The sequence below is a fragment of the Mercenaria mercenaria genome, chromosome 7 (genome assembly GCF_021730395.1).
Source record: "Mercenaria mercenaria strain notata chromosome 7, MADL_Memer_1, whole genome shotgun sequence".
In the NCBI taxonomy this organism is placed as follows: Eukaryota; Metazoa; Mollusca; class Bivalvia; order Venerida; family Veneridae; genus Mercenaria; species Mercenaria mercenaria.
This window is the reverse complement of record NC_069367.1, coordinates 31,413,856-31,423,507: the sequence shown is the minus strand read 5'-3', so window position 1 is coordinate 31,423,507 and position 9,652 is coordinate 31,413,856. Positions and strand designations below refer to the sequence as shown.

Genomic DNA, 9,652 nt, shown 5'->3' with positions numbered 1-9,652 from the left:
CATGACCCAGATTTAAACTTGACCTAAAGATCATCAAGATTAACATTCTGATTAAGTTTCATGAAGATACAGTCATAAATCTGGCCTCTAGAGTCTTAACAAGCTTTTCCTTTGATTTGACCTAGTGACCTAGTTTTTAACACACCTGACCCAGATTTAAACTTGACCTATAGATCATCAAGATTAACATTCTGACCAAGTTTCATTAAGATATGGTCATAAATGTGGCCTCTAAAGTGTTAACTAGCTATTCCTTCTATTTGACCCCCGTGACCTAGTTTTTGACCCGACATGACCCAGATTCGAACTTGACCTAAAGACCATCAAGTTTAACATTCTGACTAAGTTTCATGAAGATATAGTCATAAATGTGGCCTCTAGAGTGTTAACAAGCTTTTCCTTGATATGACCTAGTGACCTAGTTTTTGACTCCATCTGACCCAGATTTAAACTTGACCTAAAGATCATCAAGATTAACATTTGGACCAAGTTTCATTAAGATATGGTCATAAATGTGGCCTCTACAGTGTTAATTAGCTTTTCCTTTGATTTGACCTGGTGACCTAGTTTTTGACCCGACATGACCCAGATTCAAAATTGCCCTAAAGATCATCAAGTTTAACATTCTGACTAAGTTTCATGCAGATATAGTCATAAATGTGGCCTCTAGAGTGTTAACAAGCTTTTCCTTTGATATGACCTAGTGACCTAGTTTTTGACCCACCTAACCCTGATTTGAACTTGAGCTATAGATCATCAAGATTAACATTTTGACCAAGTTTCATTAAGGTATGGTCATAAATGTGGCCTCTACAGTGTAAACTAGCTTTTCATTTGATTTGGTTCGGTGACCTAGTTTTTTATCCTACATGACCCAGATTCAAACTGGACCTTAAGATCATCAATATTAACAACCTGACCAAGTTTCATGAAGATACAGTCATAAATGCGGCTTCTACAGTGTTAACAAGCTTTTCCTTTGATTTGACATGGTGACCTAGTTTATGAACCCAGATAACCAAATATCGAACTCGTCCAAGATTTTATTAAGGGTAACATTCTGACCAAGTTTCATTAAGATTGGGCCAAAAATGTGACCTCTAGAGTGTTAACAAGCTTTTTCTTTGATTTGACCTGGTGACATAGTTTTTGACCCCAGATGACCCAATATCGAACTCGTCCAAGATTTTATTGAGGGTAACATCCTGACCAAGTTTCATTAAGATTGGGCCAAAATTGTGACCTCTAGAGTGTTAACAAGCTTTTCCTTTGATTTGACCTGATGACCTAGTTTTTGACCCCAGATGACCCAATATCGAACTCGTCCAAGATTTTATTGAAGGTAACATTCTGACCAAGTTTCATTAAGATTGGGCCAAAAATGTGACCTCTAGAGTGTTAACAAGCTTTTCCTTTGATTTGACCTGATGACCTAGGTTTTGATCCCAGATGACCCAATATCGAACTCGTCCAAGATTTTATTGAGGGTAACATTCTGACCAAGTTTCATTAAGATTGGGTCAAAAATGTGACCTCTAGAGTGTTAACAGTCAAATTGTTGACGACGGACGGACGGACGGACGGACGGACGACGGACGACGACGGACGCTGGACACAGGGTGATCACTAAAGCTCACCTTTGAGCACTTCGTGCTCAGGTGAGCTAAAAATGATGTGAAAAGCAAGAAACCTGGTTGTAACATGGTTCAAAATATTTTGGCACGCGGCATTATAAATAGTAAATTTCACCCGTGTGATTTAATCATACTGATGTTGCTTCAGCAGCAAAAGAAAGTCGCTTATGGTGTTATTCTTGTTAAATATCAACATCACTGTCGACACATATTTCATTAACCTACAGCTATAAGATCGGATACAGATCTGCAAGGCAGATGAAAGGACAAAGTGTAAAGTCACATATATTGTGATGACAGCAGCTGAAGTCATTCATCTGATGATTGCTTGTCCTCTGACGTTAAGTTGCATTAATTTTTATTCAGTGTATTTTGTAAGCATTAAAGGTATAGTAATAGACAAACTTTTTAAAAAGTCATGTCTGTCTTTATCATCATGTCCGATGCTATATTTGTTGAGATTTTCATTGCAATCTACTTGTTAGTTATGAATTGCAACGTACTAACGCTTTCAAAAGATATCACTATGACAAATTTTTAAATTCTTAGATTAAACTTCAAGATGCACCATAACCTTCAAAAATAGGTCTTAACAGATCATTTCAGTTTTCCTTTCGATCCTCTCTGAGACATAACTTCTGGCTTTTACCTCTGATATTCTTATGTTGCAGTTTTACATAGGTGTGGTTGCACTACTTCTTGTAGTATTATTCATGTCTTCCTTTGAATAATTGCAATCGCGTTTCCTCCTCTTTCTTTTGTAAAAGAATCATTTTCTTTTATCTTTTGTTTGTGTGCCTTAATGTCTTTCTCGTGCCTTAAATGTTTCGTCTCCCTTTCTGATAGTCAGAATCAATGTTCATTACAAGATAGAGGTTGTTATTGATATGGTTTTACAAGGTTGCTAGAAGTCATCACTCAGAATTGTTAGTTCGTGAACCTTATGGAAGACCAACAAATGTGTGTAGAAACCTGTAAATAAAAAGTAAATACAGATACATAAATGAGGAGAAAAATATCTCGTTCTAGCTATCATAATTTCTGGATGTTTTGTATAATAATATATAATGCTAGTAGCCTCGTTCGAAGTACACTGTCTCCATTAAAAAGACCCACATGCAACAGCTTATGCATGCATATGTAGACGAAATACACATTCGCAAAAACAATCACTCTACCCTACCTCTTAAACTTTATTCTTATCAACGATACAGACAGTGAAAAAAGGTTATATCTGACAGGCGTAAACAAAACACACGGAATGGCATCGAAAGGCACGAAAGAATGATAAAAAGACGAGTACTTAAGCAGAAAAGCACCAGTAAGGGCCAGAAGAAATATATATCAAAACAACTAAGTTTCGATTAGCTTTTAAAACTGTATTTCATTGAGTTTTGTACCTTCATCTTCTCGCACAGTCAAAGTAAAAGTGTAGCGCCCAACTGTAAACAATTGAGTACCAAACAGGCGGTTCTCAAGATAGTCGGTTCATCACTGCTAGTAATAAAACCTTTTATAATCTTACTAAAACAATGAAAACATTTCGAAAAACTAAAATTGTACAAAGTTTGTGAATAACATCTCCATAAAACCCATGTTTTATATTATCTTATGGAAGAAGTGTCTTTAGATAACTATGAAATTTATAACTAAACAAAAAAAAAAAAAAAAAAAAAAAACGAAATGCAGTACTAGGCTATCTGATGTTTACTGAAATGATAATATGACAGTATTTGTCTGTATCAATTTTTGACCGAATAATCGACTTTATATAGGTACATATCATCCCAGCATGTGATGATCCCATAAATATATGTATACATTTTATCATAACTCCCGATCTACATATAGATTATTAAACTGAATCGCAGTTTTATGTTAGGTACGCTTTTAGTCACTGAATTTACTAAACCAAAACAAAATTCTTTTCATATGCATATTATACATATACGAGTATAATACATTTTCAAGTGTATTTCCTAATATAAGAGGAAAACATTTCGAAAACCTAAAATCATACAAAGTTTGTAAAAAACATCTCCATAAAAGATAATAGGTAAGGGTAGACTTCTCGGAAGCACAAAGCAGCACCACAAACACAGCCTCAGAGCCACACATTTGCAAAGTAGGCCCACAACAAAAAAGTTTTATATATCTTATCGAAGAAGTGTTTTTAGATAACTATGAAATTTATAACTAAATGTGAATTCATTTCAGTAAATATTAAACATATTTAATATTTACACAGTTTGAGACTGCCTAAGTGTTTCTTAAAATATATAAGTTATGTTCAATAAAATTTTCAGCATGACTAAACGCTGTAGGAAATCAGATTTACTGAGATTTACAGATCCAATTAGATTAATTATATGTATGTACAATAAATCTCGGGGATAGATTATAACAACCATCTGGGGGAAAATAACAGAATTATCTAAATAATATATATTATTCACATACATGATTGAATTCAGAAATAACGTAAGACTGTGGGACTAGAGAAATGCTCGATATAAAGTTGCTTTATAACAATAAATATCTGCGACAAGTAAAGTCTACAATTAAATAAATCAAAGGATTGTAAATACCGGAGGACGGATTGTCTTGAAATGTACTGATTCTGTCAGGTCCGAGATCAGCAATGTCCCTTTTCTGTTGGGACTGTTAAACTAGTAAATGTCTTTTTCGGTTGTTTTTTACAACAGTATAACCATTTCCTTGCCAAATTTCTATGTTCATTGTGAATTAAATGACTAAATATGATCAAGGCAGACTATCATGATCAGACTGCACAGATGTGCATGTAAGACTGCACAGATGTGCATGTAGACACATACACACAATAACAAAACAATCATACATTTTGTAATAATATTGGGCAAATATACATCAAACTATAATAACATAGGTAACAGAGCTAAAACACATTTTTTAAGGTCACTAATTATAGCTGGGACGAACAGACTTTTAAGGAATACACATATAACTGATGACCGTGTTGCAAATTAAGATAGACTGTAATATCCAAATCATTTGAGCATGAACTATTTTGTTTTTGCACTAAAATAGTAATAACTTTTACAGATTTATCGAGAGCTAAGTAATATTCTATTTGAGAGCTAAGTAATTTTCTTTCGGCAATATAATACATTCCTTTCTCAATAAATTTCAAAGTATCATAAATCAATGGAAAAGTCTTTTACTTCTTTTGATTATCAAAAGCATCTATCAAAGTTCTATTATTCTATTTCACTTCTTTGTGGTGATTAAAAATAACAAATAACCGAGTTTTTACTTCCCTATATTCTGATTTTTTGTACAGCTAATTTATTTGTGAATTCCATTGATGTAAAATCTTCAATGAAAAATCCGTCATCCAGCGATAAGAACACTGTCTCGTATATAAGCGTGCTTAGTTTATTGGTCAGCGGGCACATCGTCTGTTCGTGATTATACTACACTAATTATCTGCATTCAATTACAGCGCGCAGTGAAGTGTGGTAATTTCAGTTGTTCTATGTGCTGCCATTTGAGAACTATTTTCTTTCGGCGGATTGTGAAATCTATGGTGGTTATCAAAAAAATCGATTAAGCCGAAATTCGTATATGTATTATTGTGGTTCCACTGGACGGAATCGTCTTCGACAATTCGTCTAAAAAGGGCTTTCTCTCTTTCAAAAGAGTTCAAATAGATGATAAACACATATTTTCTTCGATGTACACGAGTACGTGACTAAGAATATGTGTGTACGTCGGTCGTTCAGTGCTTAGATCCGTTTAAGTAATTGCTATAGGTGTCAACAGGTTAACAGCATGGAAAAAAAAACATACGTTAACGTTACAAAACCTTTAAAAAATTGCACAGTTTTATTTCATTTGGGAACTGAACTGCACATAATGAAGTTTACGGTCTTTTAAAACCACGTGGCCACTTTAGACATTTGGAAGCGCTTTTCTGCATACCGTGTATACATGCAATAGAATAAGACAAAATGCAGTACTAGACTATCAGATGTTTACTGAAATGATACAATAGCAGTACTCGTCTGTATCTATATCATCCCAGCATGTTATGATCACATGACATGAATATATGTATAAATCTTTTCACAATTCCTGATCTACTTTTCAGTTTTATGTTTTTATCAATACAGAGAAAAATAAACTGAATCACAGTTTTTATATATGAGTTTTATGTTAAATACGCTATTAGTCACTGTATTTACTAAACCAAAACAAAATTCTTTTCATATGCATATTATGCAAATACGAGTACACTACATTTTAAGTGTATTTCCAAATAAAAGAGAGTGTTGTTCATAATACACTGACGTCAGTTAAAACACATTTGTTTCTGGAATATATCTACGATGAGCGTTTCTACATATACATAACGATTAAAAATGATAAGGTGGTAATTCATCTATGGTTCATAAAGTATAACTACCGCTCATGAAATTCGTATTTGGATTTATTTTCGTATAATTCTGCAGATATTTAGTTGTCATTAATGGATTTTGAATATCCAAGGCTTAAACATTAAACAATTTCAAATAGATAAAACATGATTTAATTTCAATTTGCAAAAAGCTTAAGTAGGCAATGTTGACTTAATTAACGGTAGTCGTGCCGTTGTCACTAGTTGCATCAGATAAGTGAGAAGCCCATTAGGTTTATTTTCGGTAAAATTTACGTACAGTAATATCTGGACGGTTTATATGTCTTGCTGTGGTTAAGAATAATATTTTTAGACACAAAATATACATCTGATACGAGCCAACTCTGGCACGAAATAAAAGCTCGCGGTGTGCTGGGTTTGACTTCAACTTGCAAAAACTGAAGATTTCTGTAATGACATGAAATTTGTATGACACTGATTTAATCTCGAGCTCAATGTGCACATGTGACAATTTAAAGACAAGGTTCAAATGACATTCTTTGACTTAGGCAATTTCATGCAACATGATACAAAGAAGGGAAAGTGAGGGGTTTAAGAGCACGAAAAGTATCATTAACTGTCTCCACTTCCCTCCTTTAGCGCTTAAGTTTTGACAGTTTCGGCCAGGTAATACATTTGCAGCTACTGTTATAAGTTAAATGAAACTTGATTCAATGATAAATGCGCATGATGTAAAAATAACTAAATACACTTGTCACCTCACTTATTGTACGTGTGCTACTTCTCTAAAATGAGAACAAATGCAGCAAATTTTAGATAAATGAAGTAGATTTAATTCAACCTATTACCTTTACAATGGACAGTTGCAGTTTTTGTCGATAAATTTCATCTTACTTTATTTTTCTGTTTTAAGCTCTGACATAAACCGGATCCATCAAACAAACAACTATCTGTCTTAGTTAGTACTTTTGCCCCAGGCAATGTTTGATAAATTGCTACGGCGACAGATTCATTTCTGAAAATATTATGGTTTCGGTCTATGGAGTGCTCATCGACATTAAATGAATGTATCTCATATCTTTAAACTATGTTTAAATCCGAAGATGTCTTACTGAAGGGAGGAGTGTATGCTAAGAAGTCAGATATGCTAAGAAAATTAATATATTTCGCTTGTAACCGCAGTCCATTGTTGTCTGTGTTTGAATAACACGCTGCCACGCAGTATCCGACTAGAATGACACTATATATACATTCAGGAATGGATATAGCCGAGAATGTTGAACGTTTACGAAATTGCGAACAAAAATGATACCTTTGGAAAGAATGAATGAAAAGGAAAGGAAATTTTACGCTCCAATACGAAGTTTAAAAAGTACATTATTATGAAAAAAAACAACAACAATACATTCTATATCGAATGAACAATGTTCACAAAGCTGTCACACATACCTAGACCCTTTTACCAATCCTTGACTTAAAACAAGAGGGCCATGATGACCCTATATCGCTCAACTGTGTTTATTTACTTGCTTGAACAAATTTCTTTGCTAAAGCTTCAAAAAAAAAAAAAAAAAAAACTAGGTAAGTAGGGCATGGTAAAGATTATTCAAGGTAACAACTGAAATCAGAAATCAGTTTAAAAAATCATATAAGTTGTCTAAATCTCTTTGCTGAAGAAAGTAGATGAGTAGGTCAGAGTTAAGAATATTAAAGATAAGTATTGATATCGGTATCGAAAGTTATACAGTGTAGAGATGGTACCTACCCAAATAAATCATAGGGGGACAACTCTGAATTGATCAATAAACTGAAGCCAACATTAAACACTGATCAAAAGTGAAAGAAAAATCAGATAGGTCCTTATTCAAACAACTTATCAGGCAGACAAAATATGACCTACATTTGTTTAAATCCCTTTGTATTCAATATACAATATGCATGCTTTTCTCATGACTTACACTGACAGTTATTTTGTAAGTTGTAGTGAGGCACTGATAGAAAGTTTAGTAATGCATGAAGATGATATAGAATAATGCAAACATTCCTTTGAAGAAAATTAACGACATTAAGAAACGTTATTAAGTTTTGATCTTTTAGCGAAAGTTATTTATTTATTGTTCTCGATGGTGATACATTGGTTTACACAACATTTATGTATCAAAATGTAAAATGTATATATCTAACAATGAGAAATAACAAAAAAAGTTAAACTGGTGACACAAAAATTCATTGTCATCAAATATAATTACAATGTTTTAAGGTAGTGGTTGTAATTACTACATGTTAAGGTAGCTGATTGGTAATGACTATATGTAATGTATGTTAAGCAATTCTCAATTCAAACATTCTCTGGAGGGAACTAGCACGATCATTTGCTTTTTTTTGAAAAATGAATAAATGCTGAAAAATCATATGGAGATTTCTCTATTTGATGATTTTCGTTACAGGTCAACTACCCTAAACAAACTATAAGGTGTCTTATTTATTGTTGAATAACTTCAGCTATCAACATTAATTTAAAACTTAAACTGTTTAAACAACTTGAAAAAAGGTTTTTGTTGGGGCCTCTCATTTACAAAACAATTATCACCTGAATTGAGTGCATTCATGAATGGAAAATATTGATGGTAAAATGGTGAAGGGGTTTGTTTACAATATAAAATCTTTAATAACTTCTTTAAGGTACATTTTTGGTATGTTTTTGGTAAGCTTATAATAAAGAGCATGTCATTCTCTTTCACTCATTTTTTTCAAGCGTTTTAGACTCTTGGCTAGTCTTGGAATTTGACTTTATTAAAAGGCAAAAGGAATTTCAGTATAGGCTCTTTCAAAATGTTGAAAGTAGAGTAAACTTACATTATACCCTACAGAATTTATTTAGCTGTGGGAGCTTTTGATATAGACTATAATTGGGAAAGTCCTAAAATCTTTGAAAAACGGTCAATACAAGAGTTGTCCATTTTGCTCCAGATATTTTGAGAAAGTCATTTTTTAGATATCAAATATTTCTATTTTTGACATGGAGAAGAGGAAAACCATAAATATATTTAGAAAATTGGTGCACTTAGCTATCATTTCACTCTGAAAAAAACCTGTAAAGATGAATTTTTTAGGTACCATCTCTATACAGTGGTCCAAATTTCAATGCTGTACTTTAAAAAAAAGGAATTAGGTCAGTAGGTCAAGATTAAGACTACAATTCAAGATGAGTATTTAAATCTGTATCAAAGATTAAACATGTGGTCCAAATGTCTTTGCTGTAAATTCAAAAACAAGATAATAGGTCAGTAGGTCTGATAAAGGCTTTTCAAGTAAGGATTGAAATCTGTATCAAACATGATACAGGTGGTCAAAATTTCTTTGCTGTAGCTTCAAAAACAAGAAAGTAGGTCAGGGGTTAAGAATATTAAAGATGAGGATTGAAATCTGTATCAAAAGTTTTAAATGTTGTCCAAACTTCTATGATGTACGTTCAAAAACAAGAAAGTAGGTCAGTAGTTCATAATTAAGACCATTCAAGATGAATATTGAAATTTGTATAAAATATTATAGATGTGGTCCAAATTTCTAAAGTAGGTCAGTAGGTCAGTAGACCCCTGGGTAATGATTTGAACACTCT

General features: G+C 33.0%; 1 long non-coding RNA gene across 4 annotated transcripts in view; it reads right to left on the bottom strand.

The window, feature by feature from the left end:
- Positions 1-1,671: 1,671 nt before the first annotated feature.
- Positions 1,672-9,652, bottom strand: part of LOC123554729 (uncharacterized) — a 122,696-nt gene continuing 114,715 nt past the window's right edge. For all 4 annotated transcript variants that reach the window (XR_008371667.1, XR_008371669.1, XR_008371668.1 and 1 more), the window contains exon 3: positions 1,672-2,606. This is a non-coding gene — a long non-coding RNA (uncharacterized LOC123554729). The remainder of the gene's footprint in view (positions 2,607-9,652) is intronic.